Genomic DNA, 21,460 nt, shown 5'->3' with positions numbered 1-21,460 from the left:
TCAACAGTGTGACTAGTGCTGTGTATAAGATGATGGAACTGGAGAGAGGACAATGTTTAAATAGAATTTGGATCGTGCATCTGTCACAGCGTTTGCCTTGTATTCTAGTTTGTGTAACTGTCTTCCAGAGTAGACTGTGCTTCTCAAGGGCAGGCACTGTATTTTACTCATGTCCGGGTCACCGGCCCTCGGAGAGCCCTCCTTAGGCATATAAATCCAGAGGCGAAGGACACGGTCCATGCACATAAGGAGTGTTTCCGCCAGGGGGGGAGATGGGCACAAGCCACCAGCATTGTGCTAGGTGATAAAGCGGCTCAGGTTTAAGGAAGGACAATGGGAGCATAGCAGAAGCGCATCTAGCAAACTGGGCTGTTGGATAGTTAGAGAAAATAATGCTTAAGTTGGCATTCGAAGACCAGTCAGCCTAATAACATAGAATTCAAGGCAAGATGCAGCTAGAGATGTCCTGTGATGGTGTTGGGTTTTACATCAAAAGCCATCGGCAGCCATAGATTAATTTTAAACCGACGAGACCACGATGGATGTTTTCGAAAGGTTGCTCTGTTGACTCCCCAGAGGAGAGGGAGATAGTTTATTTGGGCCCTTGCATTTCCAAGAAAGAGAGTAGGGCCTGGCCTAGACCGCGGACAGCTATGAACAGGGTAAATGTGGATGTGGGTTGTGATGGGAAGCAAACGAGAGCCCGGTTTCTGGCTTGGGCAGGTGGCCGTGCCATTCACTGCGGTGGAGATTCTAAGATAGCGCTCCCGATGCTCTGACGGCCTTGGTGACTAGCCCCTGGGCGTAGCCCGAGAAGCAAAGGGGAGCCATGACTTTACTCCAAAAGCTCCCACAGCAGAATCCTGCCTCCTGTGCCCTCGTGGCTCTCCCCGAGGCTAGAAAGAAAAGCCTGATTTGAAGCCATCCTTTCTGGGCTCTAGCCAGCTCCTTGGTCTCTCCACCAGGACTCCACAGTCCTTGAGAAGCAGAATTGCCTTTCGGGTCTAAGGCCACTGTGAGAGTTTCCCCTCCCATCTCTGGCTTTGCTCAAGGCCAAGTTTCTGCTTGCTCATTGTGTGCACCAGAGAAAAGCTACTCCAGATTGTCGGCATGGATTTTTTACCCCCTCTAATATCATTTATTTGGCACCTGAGGATTCCAGTGAAACAAATGTAGTGCTGTGCTTGGTACTGCAGTGGACACTACAGTGAGGGCTGCAATGACCTGGAACATTGGCCGAGACAGTGCCGTGTTCCCGTAGCCGCTCATATCAGAACAGAAGCCTCCGTCTCCTCATGGGTACTTTGGTGACTGTCGCATTAGATCTGGGTCATGTCATCACAAATGTGTGAGGGGTGTAAGGTGGGGGGTTTGGTGCCACCCATTCCTCTCCTTACAGGGTCTGGCTGATGGCAGTTCATATAGGAATTGCCAGCAAAATGGAGACCAAAGTGTCATCTCTAGTACTGGCAGGGCACGTGTCCAATAAGTCCCTCAAATGCAGAGCATCTGGTAAACTCTGTTGGAGAAAGTGGCTTAGACTTAAGACACTAGACAGACCCTCCCCTCTCCCCACTGCATGCTCTGGTGGGGCGGGGGAGAGCAAGCTTTGTGGAGCGGAGCAGCGTCCATTGTCCAGCTGGCGGGGAAGCCACAGGCCCACCTCACACGCTCCCCCCATGGAGCAGGGCAGGGGGAGGGCTTCCCTCCAAGGAACCCAGTTCAGGTGGGCAGGCAGCAAGGACAATGGGGCAGAGGGTCACACCAGAACATAGGGTCCAACATGAAGCCACAGCCTGGTTTGTGCTGTTGAGGCCTAAGGTGCAGTTAAATGTAGCTCAGTGAAGGTGGCTGCTACTCCTGGGGACTGTTTTAGGCACATTTCTCGAGGTGCTAAACCTCAGTGATCAGCAACGGGAGGGAAGGGCAAGTTGGGTATTGCAGGTCACAGCCCACAGGAGAGGGCTGGAGAAACACACTTGTTAGGTGAAGTTCAGGTAAGTGAAATCATGGGTTTTTATGGGAAAATTCAGGCAGGGTGACTTGGAAGGAGTGGATAAAAGATCTATGAAGGAAGGAGTGGGTAATGAAGTTGGCTAATTTCTAAATTAAGCTGTTCTTCTAAACAATTCTGAGTCATCTCCTGATAACTTTGTGGCTATCACACTATCTTTGGAAGGGCAAGGATTCTCTATCCTCAGATACTGTCTGGTTTCCTAACCTCCCTGATAGAATCCACTGTAAGATAAGAGAAACATATATTGTTCTAAGCTTAAATTTATACTATAGTGAACACTACAGTCTGGATGTTTTTGTTCAATTTCTTGCTTTGCATTCATTGAGATACTACTCCTGGCTGAAGTTTGCCCACAGCATAATCTTGTAAAGCAGCCAAGTTATCCTGATAGTCTTATGGTCTACGATAGTCTATGAATATATCCTAATATTCATAACTTTGGTAAGCCTTTTATCTGAATAAGTTTTAAATTCTCAGCAAACTGTCCATGTAGATATATTGCTTTAGGGTAAAGTAAAACCCATTAAAATGAGTTTGTCACTTATTGTGTTAGCACTTTTCAAGTGGCCACATTTATTTAGACTGTTTCCATAAGGAGAAGAAATACGTTAACAGAATTATGTATGGGGTGTGCTTGGTTCTGGTTCAAAGCAATGGAGAAGATTTCAGAGGGGAACATGTGTGTATGCTTGTCAACTGAAAAGAAATAGGACTAAATTTTCTTCAACAGGAGAGAAAATAATTCGAACAAACCATAGGTTGTAGATCCATGAAGAAAGTTCACCAAAATGTTCTCTACTTGAAACTTATACATCTTTCTAACATAAAAAGAGATCACCAGCATTATAGACAAATCTGTATTGGAGAGTAAAGATTTACTAGTCATTCTCCCATATTCTTAAAAAGTTACCACCATCCATCCGTCCCTTGATGAGTGGCTCAGTTGGTTGGAGCATCATCAGAGAGTTGTGGGTTCGACCTCCAGTCAGGGCACATACCTAGGTTGCAGATTTGATCCTGGTCAGGCATGTGTGGAGGCAGCTGATCAATATTTCTCTCACATTCATGTTTCTCTCTCCCTCTCTTAAAAAAAATCAATAAACATATCCTCAGGTGAGAATTTAAAAGTTGCCACAGTCCAGTGATAATCTTAAACATTTCTTTTTTTCCTTCCCAGAATGACATCTGGGAGGGAGCAGGGCTGGAAAAAGCTAAGTAATTGGTTAGGGTCCAAAGGAGCCTGTAATTGCTCTTACAGTTTGATGGAAACCAGGCCATATGCATAAGGTAGGTTGTTTTCCTTGATTTTAAAAATTTTGTGCAGAAAGGATGATTATTACATTTTCTTCCCCAGGGGCAAGAGGGATAGAAATGGGGAGAATGGACATAGGGATTGTAAACAATCATGAGTTTTCTAGGCCAAAAACTTTGTCAACTGAATTAAAGATCAAAGCCAGGAGCATCATTAAATAGTGCATGCGGAAGGGTCTGGAGGAGGGATATTGTTGGTCTCTGCCGTCACTGAGGAGAAAGCAAAAGAAAATGGGTTTCCAATGGATCGGGAGGGGCTCGGGTTATCCACCAAGAAAGCTGCCTACTCTGCAGAGACACCTGCTTCCAGAGAGGGTTTAAGAATCGAACAGTCTTCTATTTGGAAGCAGCGTAATAAATCAAGTGCCTGGAGATGAATGCGTGCATCTTGTTTTCGTCCCACAGTTCTCCAGAACGAGCAGGCATGAGTATCACATTCACATAGATCCTTTTGTAAAACTGTTTCTAATGTGTGTGCGTTCCGTCCGAGAGGCTGTGTTTACAGCAAAGCGACTTGCTGTGCTTCTCATCCGTAAGATAATGTCTCCTGTACCTCCCCTCACTCAGTGTCTTCTTTATGTTAGGTATTGAACAAGTATTTACTGACTGAAAACAAATGAATGCCTCTGAACCATGACATCTTCTTTGGAGATCTTTGAATTCAGGTCATTTATTTATTTGGTATTTATTGAGCACGTCCTATAAGCCAGGTACGGTCAAGGCTCTGGGAATATTGCAGTTGACAAGACGAAGAGCTAACGTTCCGGAGAGAGACTAATAGTAAGTAAGTAAATACAATGGCAGGCCGTGATAAGCGTCATGAAGAAGAGTAAGTCAGGGTTGGGGGGAGAACAGGAGGAGTGGCATGGTGCAGGCTGGGCGCCACCTTAGAAAGGGTGTCCAGGAAGGCCTCTCGGATTAAGTGGCCACAATGTCCTGAATTTAATGAGTCAACTATGCAAGTCTTCCTGGGGTAAAATTTCAGCGTGATCAGCGGACAGTGGCTGAAGTGGGTGAGGATGGAAGAGTGGGAGGAGTGGGGTGTTAACAGGCTGCGGCACAGACTTTGGTTTTTACTCTAAATGGGACACGTTGGAGCTTGCTGAGCAGTGGCATGATCTAATCTACTGGTAGAATTATTTATATTTGCTGCAAAATCAATCCCCAGTGTTCACACAAAAAGCTAACTACAGTTGCTGTCGTAGTTCCCACTCCAAAGGAACTCCCCCAAACCCCAAATGTTTGCTCTTTAATAGCTTACGCCTGCTGGTCCCAGGAAAACCCACTGTGGCTCAAGGCTGACATCTAGTGGATATTTTCCATAATTGTTTATAAACCTGCAGTTTGGAACATACCAGCTCTTCAGAATGGAGGGTGAACTTGAACATCCCAAACAGGATGGTAGAACAAATAATGTTATTAGAACATACAGTGGTTTTCCCTCCTTGTTTTTCTTTGACTCATATTCAGGTAAGTTTGTATTTTGCGAGGATAAATCCCTTAGAATTGGTGAATTCAGCTGCAGCAAGATTGAGGCATCAGCATGAGGGGCCTAGTGAAGGGAGGACGGGTCAGGAGCTGCTGGGATCAACCAGTAGCAAGCTCTCTGGCGTTAGGGGTGGCCCTCAAAAGACAGCCTGTGATTCACTGTGCGGTGTCAAAGGGCCCGTGTGTTCCAAACCTGGGCTTGAGGCAGGTTGGCACTGATTTATAAAAGGAGTGCAATCTGGTAAGTAGGGCATGGTGGGAGGAAGTTCCAGGCAGCGTGGAAATACTCACGCTCGGGGGAGGGTGGGTGCTCCCCGAAACCTGGGTGGGGTATTTCAGTGTAGCTGTCAAGAGCTTTAGCTTTATAATTGGACACCTGGCTCCGTGCCTTATCCTACCACTTACTGCCTGTGAGAACTTGGGCAAATTGCACTCTGTTTCTCAGTTTCTAAATAGTACCCACTTTGTAAAAATGTTTCATTAAGTCAGGTAATTTATGCAAAGCACTTAACACACTAGCATTTAGAAGCAGTCAGTAATAGCGAAGTATTTTGAGAAACTGTAAGTAGCCATTAGAGGTTATGTAACATAATAAAATCTGCATTAAAAACTTTTCTTTTCCTTTTTTTTTTTTGGCCCTCAGCACTTAACACTCACAGAGCTTAGCTTTTACCCGTTTTGTATATTCCTATGATCCATTTAATCTGCATTGACTGGGGATAGTTGAATATTCTGCCTAATTAAGGTGTACAATTTATAGAAACAGAGATTGAAATTGCTCAGTGGCTTTCATTCCTTTTAGGAAAAAGGATCCAAATATTAAGCTCTGCAGGATCTGGCTCCCGACAGCCTCTTCATCCCCACCAGCTATTACTCTCCCCTCTCAGGCTCTGCATTCCTGACACCCGGGCCTCCTTCAGGCCCTCCAGGCCCTGGTCCCACCTGTCTCAGGGCCTCGGCTGGCCTGTCCACACCTCCCCCGCCCCACCCGACAACCAAGCGCACACCCGGTTAGCACCTGTTCATCTTTCAGATTCCAGCTTAAAAGGCACTTCTGTGGGGAAGATTTCCCTGCCTCCACCGCGCTCCCCACTGGGCAAGCCCCCACCCCCGCCCTTGCTATATGATCTCACAGCTTTCTGCACTTTTAATTTTTCTTCAGGACATTTACCATAGTTTCAAAGTGTGTATTTGGATGATTATTTGCCTGCTTGACCCCTTGTTCTGTCCCCACCAGAGTGCCTGGTGCATTTAGATTTCCAGGTGTTTTTTGAATAGTCAAGGGAGTGATTTGAAGAGAGAGGGATCTTATTTGAAAATGGAAATGTAGCCATAGGTAAGGCACTAGTGAGTGACTCTGAGTAGGGGGGATGCAGTGGGTTCCTGGTGTGGTACTCAGGTCCCCTCTTGCAGACTAGGGCTCATCCCACCAGGGCTGGGAGTTTTAAGGACGGAGGCGTCGCAGCCCGGTCCTGCTGCAGGCATTGCCCTTGGCGCAGACGTCTACCTCGCCCGCACACGTGCCCCCTCCTGAGAACAGCCCACCTGCAGGTTGACTGCAGAGTATGGGCCCTCCCCTTGCCTCAGTGCGGGGCTATGCTGAAGGGCCGTCCCAGTTCCAGAGCTCGTCATAGGACTGGCTGAGGCCACTGTTACAAATGCAGCACTGGTTCAGCTACCCTCTGCCCCCATCCTTCCCCCCTCAGCCCTCAGAGGTGCTGTTCTGAGAGCACCTGCCCTCCACACGTCAGAGCCTGTTTCCTAGGCCCACAGCTGGGCATCAGGGAGAGGAGTCTAAGGTAGCTCCTCAATTTCCTGCTGCTCCCAGAGGTGAGGAGACCCGAGCAGAAGCGGGCTAGAGCCACACTGTTAGACGCAGAAGTTGAGGGGGGTGTTGTTGGGGACTTGCTGAAGGAGAGGCATTGAAGGAGGACGTTCTGAAAACGCCCCACAGGAGGAAGAGTCAGCCCCCAAAATTTGCCGCACCTGGAAGCCACCTCTGTTCTCCAGATTTCCAAGTTGGGAGCCAGCAGCAATCTGCCATGACTCCTGAACCACATGCCCTCCGCGTGGTCCCGCGGAGGACCCCGTCGCTGAGCTTGATGTCGGAGGGGGGCTTCCCACACCCAGCACCTGTGGTGGGAGGACCAGCAGATGTGCCGAAGGAACTCTCTCCCCCACCTCCTTCCCATCGTGGCTCCTACCCTTTCATAGCTGCATATGGGCAGGATGATGGATTCAAGATGTTTTTAGCCAAGTTTTTGGCAAATCCACCAGGATGGTCTGTTTCACTATCCTTTTGAAATACAGGGGTGAACAAAAGTAGGTTATTAATAAGAATAATAAATAATAACGCAAGAATAAACTCTTGTGTTGGAGTACTTGAAATGGAGTTTATTCTTGTGTTATTATTTCTTCTTCTTCTTCTTAATCTACTCTTGCCCATCCCTGTATTGAGTCCCAAACAGGAAGAATTTAGGCTTGAAACTTCAGCTTCCTCAAAAATTATCCTGCAAAGTGTGAGCAAAAAAATCTTTCATGGAATAAGAGCTTGCTCTACTCCACCGCAGAAACCAAGGCTACCTCTCACTCCTGACCTCTCCAAATCCTGGTCGCACCAAGCAGGCGGAGCCAAATTCTAGGCAGTTCTTTCTCACTGCACTTCCTGGGGATGCCAGCATCTTGGGGGAGCTGGGTTCAAAGCGGGGAAACTGTGTTCTTTCCCCACTGATGCCTCCGGCATGTCCTGTGGCTGTAGTCTGAACTCATAATACTGGGAAGTCTTTATGTCACTTTCTTTTTTGTTGAAGACCCTGATTTTATTGACTTGAAAAACTTTACATGGACAGTGATGACTGTTCCGCCAAAAGAGAAACTAAATGGCATAAAACCGACCAGAGGTGAGGGTGCGGGAGAGGGAAGGGGCCAAGAATCCACTCAGAAAAGCTGATAATTGTTGACTGGAACTGGTAGGGGAAGGGGAAGGGAGATGCAGGCAAGAACAAGAATTCCAAAAAAGTTGAAACGGTGAGGGGAGGAAACTCCCACAAAGACCCTGGCGGATGCCGGAGGTGAGTAGACAGCAGTTGTTTCCTTTGTAGAGGACCAGGGAGGAGCCCCCACTCAGCTGCAAACTCTGGAGACTCCGGGACTGGGGGTAGGGACTGGGGGGTTCCCCAGAGAGCATCACAAGAAGGTGTCGCACCGCTCTCGGAGGCACCCAGAGCAGTCCCGGGACTGCTTGGCGTTGGTGCCACGTGTCCTATAGCCATTCCCGGAAGAGGTCTTCATTTTTCTTTAGCACCAGAAGCGGGCCAAGGACCACGTAAGGCCTAGTCAAAGCCCCCTTCCTCCAGCTTCTTGCCCAGGACGTCACCAATTCCGGCCAGGCTCCCCACTGGCTTTGCCCCCGGGGGCTCTGGGGAGGTTGTCATCTTGATCAAGATTAACCGACAGCTTCCACAGCTTGACAGCTTCGGCGCCTGTAATGGCTCCCTTGTGTCACTTTCAGACCCAGGAGTGGTCTTCGAGGAATTCAAATTCCAGTCCTGTGTCATAATGATATAACAACAGCTTTCTCTCATCCATTTGAAAGTGCCTCAGCTCCTCGCTGATTTAAAAAAAAAAAAAATCAAGCCACATTGAAGGGTTTATTAAAAAAAAAAACACTGGTCCCCTGCCCCACCCCCTCCCCATCCTCAATCCCACTGCCCAGAGGGAATCTGCATAAACTCTTGTTTGGTTTTGTGTTTAGGTAGAAAGTTTTAGTTTAATTTACTTCAACCCTGTCTTCTCAGCTGGCACTCCAGCCCTACCACCTGGTGACATTAGCGTTGTAGAGAAATTCAGGTGGCCCTTATGGACAAGCTGGGGCACTTTACCCTCCTCACCTGGACCTTGTTCTGCTGATGATCTTAGACAGCAGATAAACCGAAGACCTGTGGGAAGCACCAGAAGTCCAAGTTTGCTGGATGTTTTTTTATTCAAGGCCATTGACTTAAAAGCTTTCTAAAAATAGGAGTGGTGGTTTGCCGCAAGAGATGCTCACTTTTCTCTTGCAACTTTGTGGACCCAGAGGCCTGCTTCCGCACGCCTGGCCTGGCCGTCCTTGCAAGGGTTGGGGGTGTCTCTGGCTGCACAGGCTGTGCAAGCCTCTCTCCTGGGAGCAATGCTGCTCCTGTGCCTCTTGTAGGCCAAGAATGGACTCAGTACAGCTGGTGCTACCAATCTCTTGTCTTAGGCCCCAAGGACAGCGGTCCCTCTTTGCTCTCTTAGTCACATCTTCTGAGACAGCTCTTCTTAAAGTCCAGTGAGCCTGGGTGCATAAACCATGCTCTTTGGTGTCCTTCCCACGCCCCACAGGGAACTTGCTAGTGTATTTTCTGCAGCATCTTATGGGTTATTGCCACTTTCTCCTCTCTCTCTTGGATTACTTAAGTACCTCCCAACTGGTCTGTTTTCTTGTGCTTTTCTCCTCTTCTAGAAGGCTCTCCACTTGGAGGCCAATGTGTGTTGGTTATCAGTTTATGGCCTCTCAGCTTCAAGTACACGGTGGCTGTGTTGCTGTGTCCTTTAAATATATTTCCTTCGCCCCCTGCATGGTACTACAGTTGTCAGTAGAGGGCACTGCAGCGACACGGGGACGGGTGCTTTCTTTCCTGGGTGGGGTGTGTTGCTCTCTGCAGGTCCCTCGGTGTGCACTGCTCCTCCAGCACCGAGGCGGAGCCCTGCGCCTGTAGGGCACCAGGCCAGCAGCACCCGGCAGCCAGAAGCTTCCTGTGATGCCCTGGGAGGTGGTTTCATGGCAGAAAGGTTCCAGACACCTACCTGCCTTTGAATGGCTTCCCCTGCACCCGACAGGAGGGATATTCAGCAAGTTCCACCCCTGTGACTTCTCTGCCATGTAGGGAGCCATACGGTTCCCTGTCCAACAAGGCCTGGGGCTCAGCCTTGAGACTGGGGGGATGTTCCTTGGGGGAGGGGGTGGTGAACCTCTCCATATATTTGCTGTGCTTATGCAGGGTGGGCAAAAGTAGGTTTACAGTTGTTTGTATGAACAATACAATGATAAATAATAATACAAGAATGAACTCTGTGTTTCTCATATTCGTAACTGTAAACCTACTTTTGCCCTGCCCTATATTTTTAGAGATCTCTCTTTTTCTTACTAGTCAGTCCCCAGTCACGCCAGTCTTCTGATAAATAATTCATAATGCTTCATATTAAACTTCTCCAGATTGCAGTGTAGTTTCTGTTTCCTCATTAGACCTTGACTGGTACACAGTGTGATCCTATTGAAAATGTAAATCTGATTTTTTTCAGTCCTGCTTAACACCTTGGTATGGTTCCCCTCTGCTTATGGAATAAAGAACACCCACCAGCCCCTCGTTTTCAGGGTTCCTGGGCCCCTGCACAGCCTCTCCTGCCAGAGCCCCCCAGGTGTTCCTCCAGCAGCAGACCCGTTCCCTCACTTTGTCATCTGCTAAGTCCCCACTCGCTTTCAGGCCTCGGTGTGATCATCTCACTCTCCACCTTTCCTGCCCAGGCTGAATCTCTTTTATTCACCTTCGGAGCACGGCATAAGATCATTTGTAATTTTACATATGTTTGTGAAGTTCTTTTGGATTAACATCTGTCTCCTCCCTTACAGATTGTAAACTCCTTGAGGACAAGAGGCTTGTTTTTTTGGCTCCTTGTAGAGCCTGCAGCCGCAGAGTCTAGCGTGTGTAGAGCCTGTCAAAACATACATTGCAGTTTGTTTGGATCTTGGTCCAAAGACTTCCCTGTCCATACTCCAATTTGCCACAAGGTGGCAGGCTAACACTCTCGGACTTGATTTTTTTTTTTTTTTTTTGAGAAAGAAGTGGTGCTTCAGGTTAAAACTCCTTTCTTTGAAGCGGAAGAGTATGCCTTTGAAGTGAGATTGAGTCACATACTGTTACAGAAGATTCCTCTGAAAACATCCTCTGCCTCTTCTTCACTGAGTCTGAGGAACAATCTGTCGTACTAACAAGCAAGACAAAGGAAAGATTCTTGTAGGCTATGGTACTCTTAAAGCCCACCAGAACTCCGAGCTCTGGTCCCAGGACAGGGAGTGGTTGGAGGGGGGGTATTTACTGCCCCTCTCCTCATACTTTGTTTTGCATTAACTGTGAGTTGTAAAAGAAAGGGTTAGAGTGATGGGTCAGCAAGCCGTAGTCCTAGAACCAAATTTGGCTGTCTGCCTGTTTTTGTAAGTAAACTTAATTGAAACAGCCATACCCATTTGTTGCCATATTGTTAGTCTTTTGCACCGCTATGAATATTTGTGACAGAGACAGTATGGTCTGCAAAGCTAAAAATACTATCTGGCCCTTTAAGACAAAATTTGGGGACATCCGGTCTAGAGGGATATAAACTTTTCAGAAGCCTTAATATCTGGTTAACATTTAGCTGAATTCTCATAAAAAGTGGCAATTTGACCTTTTGGGGAAAAGACCTGTCTTTCTGAGAAGCAAACATTCTGTGTAACATGATATGAATTTCTTGGGAATTGTGCCTACATAAATCAGAATTGTATTTATTAATTCATTTCAGGACTTAGGCATTTAAGTGTGCTGTATCTTTTCTTTTTTAAGTGAAAATATGGGCATGCGTGATATAAATTACATGTAGTTTCTTAGCATGCTTGCCCATAGCAGGACTATTAAGTCACTGTTACAATAATTACTTCATTTGTCAAGATACCAACCAAAGGCCCGGTAGCTATTTACCTTTCACTGAAGAAATATCCTTGGCAGGGGTGGTTTGGATTATTTATGAGTGTGTTAAGTGCTCAGACATTGCCGAGTCAGACTGATGTTGAATTCATTTTGTAAATGTTAAACCGTACAATACATTCTTTACAGATCATCTTCCTGACAAAACAGTTTGGGGAGAGGTAGGGAATATTCCTTACAGTTTCTTAGAGTTCTTATAAAAACAGGCAAATCGGAGCTAAGCCAATTATTTTTAGAGATGAGAGGTTAGCTGGCCCTGGCTAGATCCCATTAGTTTAGGCAGCTGATGGCTGTGGAGGCTGGCAGGTGGGGAGGCTTGTTTTGGGGAAGGTCTGAAGAAAGGAGAGGCCTGAAGGGAAAATCCTCAGCTTGTCACTACCGGTGGGGAACAAAGCAGAAGGGCTGTCCACCCTGTTCCTAACTGTTCCTTTGTTACAGAAAGTTTTTCAGGCAGGTGATTCCTTATGTTCCAAGGGCCCGGAACATAATTATGTACTAGGATTTTCCAAGCTACCTAAGGAGAGATTTGGGGATGGGGAGCTGCCAGAGTCATACATATGCATCACGTCTTCTTAGAGTCCTCCAGGTTATATTGTACATTAATTTGTTTTTAAAATATTATTGCTTCTTTTCCAAACATTCTATTCCCCATTTTGCAGCCTGTAGCTGTAATTATTCATATGACTTATAGTTAAAAAATTTTAGTGTTTAACTTTAGTTTTTTGTTATTCTAGAGCTTTCAGTGTTGATTTATGCTTCAGTAATATGGATTTACATTGCCAAATGAATTTTGGAGAGGTAGAGGCAAACTACTAAACAAACCACACACACAAAAAACCCCGTAAGTCTACAATATGAGAGCTACAACAGGAAGCCAGAATGTCGCCTTGTTCAACGTGAGCTGAGAGAACGCAAGCGTTAGGCAACTCAGGATTTTCCTCACTTTTCACATGTCAGCAGATGACTGTGAGAGTGTCACGAGTATTGATTTGGGGGTTATGAATACATTTTAGCAAATGGACAACTTTGCAAATATGGAATATAAGATTAATGAAGATCAACTGCATATGTATATGTAACAAGAAATACTATGTAAATACATTTTACATTACATATATTTATATTATATGTACACATAATTAAAAATAATATATAAAATATATAATATAATTGTTACTAATTGTGCACATAAGTAGTGTGGCACTATTTGGTAATATATTTATGCATGTCGATCAACATACTTTTACAAAATATATTCCGAATGATGTTTCCAGACAAATGTTAAATATGTGCTGGGATTTAAGGATTTTATGGGAAGTTATTTTAGGAAACGCTGATGTCGAGAATCTTCTGTCTGTGACATCTGACAAAAGCCAGTGCCTCAGATTGTCATAGTTATGCTTTCTCAGGAGCAGAGTCATCTGTGCCAAAATAGAATCTAGAATCAGCATCTTTATGCAATTGGATATTTTTTCCACCTTTTTCTCATTGCTTTTCCAAGCTCTCATAGCTCATTTTACTGTATCTCATTGGATGGGGCATGATTTGATCTTTTTGATATGATTGTATATCTACTCATCAGGGAAGACATTATTAATTTTTATAAACATGATTAAGCAAAATTAGAGTTGCCCATTTATCCCAAATACTGTACACATTTTTTACATGTAGCTTTAATCTGAAAAGGTGCAATTTAAAAGTTTAACAAAGTACTGGCCTTGTAGCTCAGTTGGTTAGAGCATTGTCCTGATACACCAAGGTTGTGGGTTTGATCGCTCAGTCAAGGCACATACAAGAATCAACCAATGAATGCATGACTAAGTGGAACAACAAATCAATGTTTCTCTCTCTTTCTTTCTTTCTCTCTTTCTCTCTCTCTCAAGTCAGTAAATAAAATTTTTATAGAAGTTAAGTAAATATCATGGTTCAGGCAATGCCTCAGCATCAGTTCATTATATTGTGTATCCCAACAGGTCTTGTTCTAGGCTTCCTTATATCCTAATCTCTAGGCACTTAACAGGAACTTATTTTGACAAGAAGCCACAGGCTGTCCTCAATTCAAATCATTTCAAAGTCTCTCATCAGATGGCTCTTTTGGAAATGTCAACAATTTCTAAACTGTCAACACTACAATAAAAACAATGCTGCATGCATTGTTAGTTGTGAAGTGATTTCTAGTCCCAGTCAAGCAGACCCCAGGGTAGTTTGTTGTGGTGACATGCTTTTCACATGAGATCACTAAAGACTCAACTACAGCTGGTGCCTGTCCACAGCCTGGCATTGGAATTCTCTCATTTGTGAGACCCAAGCATTATAGATTTCATCTGGTATGTGAAAACATTGTTTAATAATGAGTACAACATCATTACAACTGCATGTAAATTCAGACAGTGAATATGTGTAATTTTTGCTTTTTAGAATTTATGTTCTCTCTCTGCTCCCATATTTTTTCTCTAACCTTAAATTGGGGAAAAACCCCTAACTACTCTAGTTGAGAATATCCTCATGGTTTGGTTTTTATATGCTTTGTTTCATGTTCTGTAATTATTCAGGAACCTAAACCTAATGTGATGTGAGTTGGTGATTGTGCTGTCCTGATTTTGTTTTCTTTTTTACACTTATGTATTAAATCCAGATGCTATGGCAAACAAGTCGCAGATGGGAAAATAGAGATAACAAGAAAACTCCCTGGAGGGACCCATAGGCTATGACCAAAACTGCAATCAGAGGCAAATCCATTGTCTTAAAACTTTCAATATTAAATGCGGATGAAAGTAAATACACCTAAGCAGAATTAAAAGGTAAACAACTCTACAAAGAGCTAAATCGATGTGAAAAAAAATACAAGTATCTGAGGAGAAAAATGGATAAAAGAAAGCCCAAATAATTTTTGGGTCTCTACAAAGGGAAGACTAGCTAAAACGTTTTCAGATGGTATTGCTGGAGAAGGTAATCGAGAGGGTGTGACCTCCCGTTGACCCAAGAGCTAAATCCAGGCCATGGGAGGCTCCTCATCTGTCCTTGGAATGAAGCTCCTGCCCACAGTGCCCACAGTGGGAGCCATTTTCAAGGGTGCAGCCTTGAGGGGCATGCGTTGTTTAGACCGTCTGGACAGGATACATGACTGAACCCTGTGAAGGCCTCCGTGTAAAATTTTAAGATTCTGGTGGGCAGGTGTGGCTGCAGGAGACGAGCCTCGTGCGTAAGTTCCTTTGCTTTTTAAATGTCCCCCACCAGTCTGGGGGGGGTCTGCCTCCGTCTTTGTGTCTCCTCACCCTGTGTAAGTGGGGCTGGACTACCAGGACTTTGTGATCTACACCTGTTTTCCACCCTCTCTTCTGCTCTGGGAAAATGTATAAAAAGATATAAAGGATATGAAGAGTTTATGAAAGGATGCCAAGAGATCTAATACATGTTCACATTTACTAAATAATCAATAAAAAGCAAAATAAATGCAATACTGATCTGCCACTTTGTCCTACCAAACTGGCCAAAAAAAAAAAAAAAAAAAAAAAAAAAAAGAATTCCAGGTGGACAAGGGTGTGGAAGAAAATAAGAATTTTTATACTGTTTGAGGAAGCATAAGCAGATTCAGCTTTCCTGAAAGACAGCTGGGCCCTGTGCATCACGATTCTCTTCTGATCCATCCATTTTGCTTCCAGGATTATCGTGAGGAAATTAGAGCTCGGTGTAAAGGTAGATAAGCAAGGATTTTCTTGCTTATCTACCTTTCTAACTTCTTAAGATGAGCTCTAATATAAATAAGTATTAGCCTTTCTCGTGTTTCTGATATGTACATTTCAGGCCATAGATGCCCTTCTAAGTGCGGTTTAGATATTCATCCGTAAAAATGGATATGTAGTTTTTTTCTGAATGTCATTCATTCCAAATATTTCTCACTTTCATTATCTTCTTTAACCTCATGAGCTCTTTAGAAGTGTATTGGTTAATTTCTAAACATAAGGGGATTTTTAATTATCTTTTTGGTATTAATTATCAGCTTAATTGCATTGTGGTTAGTCAGGACATAGCCTATATTATTTATATCTTCTGTGGTGTTTAGAAACAATGTGTGTTTGATGCTAGCTGGGCATGCTCTCCATTCGGTCATTTGTTAATCTTGTTCAAATCTGTATCCTTCCTGATGGTATGTTTGCTTTTTCTATCAGTTACTGAGAAGGATGTGCTAAAGTCTCTACGATGTGGAGTTTTCTATTTCTTCTTTTACTTCTGCCAGTTTTTTGCTTTATATATTTTGAGATAATGTTCTTTGATTCATACAAATTTAGACTTACTGTATTTTCTTTTTTAGATCTACTCTTTTATCATCATAAAGTCCCTCTTTGTGTCTGTCTTGTAATGCTTCTTGCCCTAGGTCTGCTTTGTCTTACAACAGTGAATACTCACCAGCTTCCTTTTGGTTCGTGTTTGCATGGTATATGTAATTTTACCATTCTTTTATTCTCGATCTCATTTATTTATGGTGTACTCTATTTTATGTGATTGAATTGCTTATATTTAATCTAACGGCCTGACAACCTTTTCTTTTAATTATGCATTTGATCAATTCACACTGAATGTGTTATTGATGTATTTGGGTTTAAATCAATCATCTTAGTACTCATTTGTCCTACTAGTTTATGCTTGTCTTTTCCTCCTTTCTTGCCTACTTTTGATTAACCAATATTTGTGATACATATATAGTTTTACCAGCTCAGGATAATGCAAAAATGGTAGAGCAGCCCCCTCCTGCTTTATATGCTGCTAATGTCAAGACTATCCATGCTGTGTTTTAAACTCCACATGACATTATTACTATGATTTTGTGGTCAACATTTACTGAGATATGCTGACGTACTTTACCCTTTCCATTGTTCAGCATTCTACCCTGCATCTGGGTGCTTTTTCTGGGATTGTTTTCTTCTCTCTTGAAGAACTGCCTTTTGTATTTCTATCTGTATTTGTGCGGATCACAAATCCTCTGTTTCTGTATTCAATGTATATTGCCTTAAACTTTGAAGAATTCTTTATGTGGATATAGAATTCTTTGCTGGGGGGTATTTTCTTTCAACACTTTGATGATATTCCATTGTCTTCTTGCCTTTTTTTGTTTCCATTTGGTTTTAGTGTTGTTCTTTTAAACGTGATATATCTTTTCCTCTGGTTGATTTTAGTGTTTTTCGCTTGGTCTTTGTTTTTCAGCAGTTTGACTCTGAGGCAGTTGGGTATGGTTTTCTTTGTATTTATTCTTCTTGGAGTTTATAGCACTTTGTGTTTTTGTCACTTTTGGAAAACTTCTGCCATTGTTTCTTCAAATATTGCTACTGCTTTGTCCTCTCTTCTTTTGGACACTTTCGCCACATCCCATGTGTCCTTTATCTCCATGTCTGTTTTTTCATGTTGACTCTCCATGCTTGCATATTTCCTTCTGACGTGTGATCTCTTGTTGTCAATTTGCAATGTTTTATTTTTCAGCTCTACACTTTCCACTTGATTTTCTGCTTCCCAGTTCGCTGTTGAAATTCATCATCTTCTCATTTTATTGATTTAACGTAATAATGATTTATCTGTCTTTGATACTTCAATATTGGCATCAGTTGTGAGTTTGCTTCTTGTATTCTTTTCCTTGATTTTTCAAATAAATCTTATCTTCTTTTCTTCTATGCCTTTTTTTTTTATTGAGTGTTAGGTATTGTTTTTGAAAAATTTTAGAGATAATTTCAGGCTTTTGGTGGTGTTTTCTTCCTCCAGGGAAGATTTCCTTTGGCTCTCGCAGGCAGTTCATCTGGACAGATCAACTTACCGTATTTTGCTGTGTATAATGTGCTCTCGTGTACAACGCGCACCCACGTTTTTAGCCCAGACTTTCAGAAAAAATAATCCTTCCTTTAAATTTTTTAATTCGATGTTTTACTTATGTATAAACCGATTATTGTATTACAGGGTATTATTTTGCATGCAGATATTGTTATTGCTTTCTAGAGTTACACATTTGACACATAAGCAAAAATAAAAGGATTAAAATATTTATATAGATATGGAATTAGTACTATCCATGTATAATGCCCATACTTACTTTTCCCTCAAAAATTTGAGCAAAAGGAGTGTTTGTTATACACGGCAACATACGGTAATTCCATCAGAAACTAAGACCAGATTCAAATCTGAGCTGCGGCCCTTGGGAGGGCTAGCCTGCTTCTTCTCTGCCCCATGCCCTTTCGGAATCTCCCTGCAAGTGCAGAGCCCCTTCCCCTTGGCGCGCCTGACCTCAAATTTCTCTTCCCCTCAGCCTGTGAGGCTAAGACAATTGTGCTCACCTCTCAGCTTCTCATGTGTCGTTTTCATTTTCAGGACTGGCAAGTGGCCTTGAGGAGAAAAGTGTCCTAAATTCTGGAACTACTTCTCTTGGTTTCCCTCTTCTCTTAAATCTTGGTCGCACAGCTTCTCACTGCCCTGCTGGGTGTCTGGGAAAAGTGCATATTTCAAATATACAGTTTAAAACGTTGTGCCCAACTTTTGATCTCAATAGGAGGGCTATTCTAAAATTATGCATCATCCATTGCTGGAAGTGGAACTCCATTATTATTTTATTGTTTTTTTAAAATTATTGTTTTTTATTTTATAGTCATAGGGGTGAAACTCCATTATTTTCCCTCTATTCATATAACTATGTAAAGACAAAAGACTTAATTTAGAGTTTTTGTATGATCATGCATGCTTTCATTTTCCATTTTACTCCCTTGCTATTAAGGTGTATGTTTTCTGAATAGAGCATGATTGCTTAGATTTATTAAAATTAAGATATGTAAATGGAACATTAACATTAATATCTGCATAAAATACTAGTAGCAGCATTTATATGTAATTATTCAATTATTTAAAAGTATTATTATAACAATAACAAAAGATATATAAACCAAAACATCACCAAAAATCCCTTCATTTAACTTATCTTTTATATTTTTCAGTCTTTGCCTACATTTCATATGCAGATGTAAGTGTACATGTTAAATGTGTGTTCCTAACATTGAATTTTAATGATGTACTTTAGAAAAAATAGCCTCCTTATATTTTCTCCAATATCCTGTTTCTAATTCTGTCTCAACATCCGTTTTTTTTGTCTAGCATTAAAAAAATTGGCACATTTATAGATACCTTGTTTTTCCAATAGGTATATAGTTAAAGTGTTGAATAAAATGGTTAAAAATATTGTCACTAGAAGTTTATGGTATCTTTCTACAGATGTTTTTCCTTTCAGATCAGGAGAGACATAAGAGAATTTTGTTTCAGAATATTACATTTGACTTTGCCTGCCTTTAAAAGCTTCCTTTCAGCCTGAATAGATTCTTTCCACTCTTCTTTATTTGAAATCCATTTGTCAAATTCTAGATGTATTTCCCTTCCTAGAACAATGCCCAAGTGTTATTAATGATGATGGTATTGATCTTTAATAATACTAGACTCTGATGACTTGAAATCTCTTAGCGATGTTTCTTATCAGTTATAAACTCTTGGAAAAGACAAATTGGTAGTTAGATTCACATTTATATCATTACACTTCTTGGCATGTTAATGAAATTCATGAGCATATAATGGGAAGCTAAATTTTAATTAAAGATTGTCCTTAAAAATGGAAGAATTCCAAGATTTTTGCTAGCTAGCTAATATTAAGTAGATGAAAATAGGAAATAAAAATGGGTTTGTTTTCTGAAGTAAAAAAATTCAAACATTAGTGAACTAGAAGACAGTCTTCTCTGAAAATAGTACTAATCATTTTTGGTACATTAAAAACACTGATATATTATTTTAAAAACATGGGGATTAATCTAGGCCAGATAGCCACTCCCTTAAAAAACAGTGACTATAAGCTATGCCATGAATCTCTCTCTCTCTCTCTTTTTTTTTTACATAAAAATCTCAAGTGAAGAACTCATGTGGAACGTGACTGTGAGAATTTACAGATTATAGAACCCTTGCCTCTCCTTTTCTAGATGAGACTTAAGAGGTTATTTCAGGCATCCAGTTGATGGGCAATTTCATGAAAACACCTAGAACAGTGGTTGGCCTTGAGCAAAGTTTCTATAAAGGTTCATTTCTTTTTTTTTCCTGTGTGTTAGATAATAATTGGTTATTTGTTGATACTCATTTTAGCTCACAATAGCATTAGATATGTTATAGGCATTTTTTATGTGTATAAGTATATAGTGTGCTTTCTTTTAAATTTATTTTTTTATTGTTGTTCAAGTATAGTCGTCTCCATTTTCCCACCACCACTTTCCCCTGCCCCACCCACCCCCACCTCCTACCCTCACTCCTTCCCCCCTTTGGCTTTGTCCATGGGTCCTTTCTGCATGTTCCTTTATAAAATTCATTTCTTTCCCCCTTTTCCTAGAACACAGATATCTAGTTTCCCCAATCTTGGGATGAGTGTGTGTTAATTTATTTGTTGTATTAATAACCTAATTGGTGATAGAAAGCAACCCCCAAATACCAGTGGCAAGTAACGACAGAGGTTGATTTCTTTGTCTCATTGCCTGTCCTCCGTGGATGGGCTGACGCTCTCCCCAGCTGCTGCAGGTCGCCGGTGGCTGCAGCTGTGGCTGGGGCTCTGTTCCATGTGGCTCTTTTCCATGAGTGTTCATTTTGGAATCCAGGCTAATGAAGCAGCCCATCTAGGGTTTGCTGTTGTTCAGGCAGAGATTATAAAGCAAGAGCAGGCCTCTTGAGCTTCTGATTGGAAGGAGCACACCGTCATTTCTGCTGACAGTCGTTGGCCGATCGAGTCCTTGGCAAGGTTTGACAACGGGCCGGGAGATGTGCCCCAGGTTGCAGGAATCATGGCAGACAATGAAGGTGGCAAATTCTCTTGCAGGGTAGGGAGCAAATACTTGTCAACAATAATATCAGCAAATTGACAAATAGTTTAATGTGGTGCCTTTATTTAATCTACTGTGTTTTCCCGCAGTTTCAGCTCTGCAGAAATGAAAGCTGCTGGTTCTTGCTACATTTTCTCTGGCCCGGCTGAGTTCTCATTTTTTCATATTTGACTAACAATTTTTGGTTATGCGTGAAGAATGTTTCCAAGGCTGCAACAGAAGTTGAAGGCCATCTGCAACCATCAATTCTCCTTTGAATCAAATTGTTTTTACTAAACTTGAGGATGTTAATTTTCTCTAGAACAATGCTCGATGGAAGGGGAACACAATGGGAAGGAGACTGTTGTCTTTTACCAGAAGACTTGCAAGGCCTTCAACTTCATTTTCACAGAACGTTTAAACTTTAGGAGATTAGTTATTACTGATGGCACTCAAATAGAGATGAAGAGCCCTGGGAACAAAGGACATGTTTCCACAAAGTCTTTAAAAATGTTTGAAAGCTCAATTTAACAATCCACAGGATGTTAAATGTCTCTGAAGAGCTTTCTGCAAAATTTATTTTTAAGAAGGGCAAAGCTCTGTGTAAAGGGAGGACAGAGGGGAAGAGAGAAATGGGGAAGAGAAGAGGACTAGTTATTTAGAGTCTACTGTATTTTTCTTATACTTCAAGAATGCATTTTAACTTCACAACAATCCTTGGATGGATGGGTGGGTGCAGGCAGGAGAGACAGGGAGAGGAAGGGAGAAGAGGGTCCTCTTTTTCACGCCAGAGAATTGGATGATCTCTTCAGATTCTTAACATTAAAACCTATCATATATTTATCCGTATCTATGGAGTGGTGAGTATATTCACATGTAAAGAGGCCAAGGGAAGAAAGAATACAACTTGAAAAGATATAAAAAGGTTAGAAGTTTTCTTGCCAAGAGACCCCTCCAGCCACCCAGGCCGCTTCTGCGTTATCTTTCTGGTGTTTCATTCTAGGGATAGGTTATGCATTTATAAACAAATA

The 21,460-nt window shown here is 42.4% G+C and overlaps 1 pseudogene; it reads right to left on the bottom strand.

Moving 5' to 3' along the window:
• Positions 1-9,429: 9,429 nt before the first annotated feature.
• The window catches only part of LOC129079125 (serine/threonine-protein phosphatase with EF-hands 1-like), a 67,252-nt pseudogene continuing 55,221 nt past the window's right edge, over positions 9,430-21,460 (bottom strand).

Source organism: Pteronotus mesoamericanus, unplaced genomic scaffold (assembly GCF_021234165.1).
Source record: "Pteronotus mesoamericanus isolate MK-2021 breed Mesoamerican mustached bat unplaced genomic scaffold, CSHL_Meso_final contig_78, whole genome shotgun sequence".
Lineage (NCBI taxonomy): Eukaryota > Metazoa > Chordata > Mammalia > Chiroptera > Mormoopidae > Pteronotus > Pteronotus mesoamericanus.
Note: the sequence above shows the minus strand (reverse complement) of the source record. Positions and strands in the feature narration are given on the sequence as shown.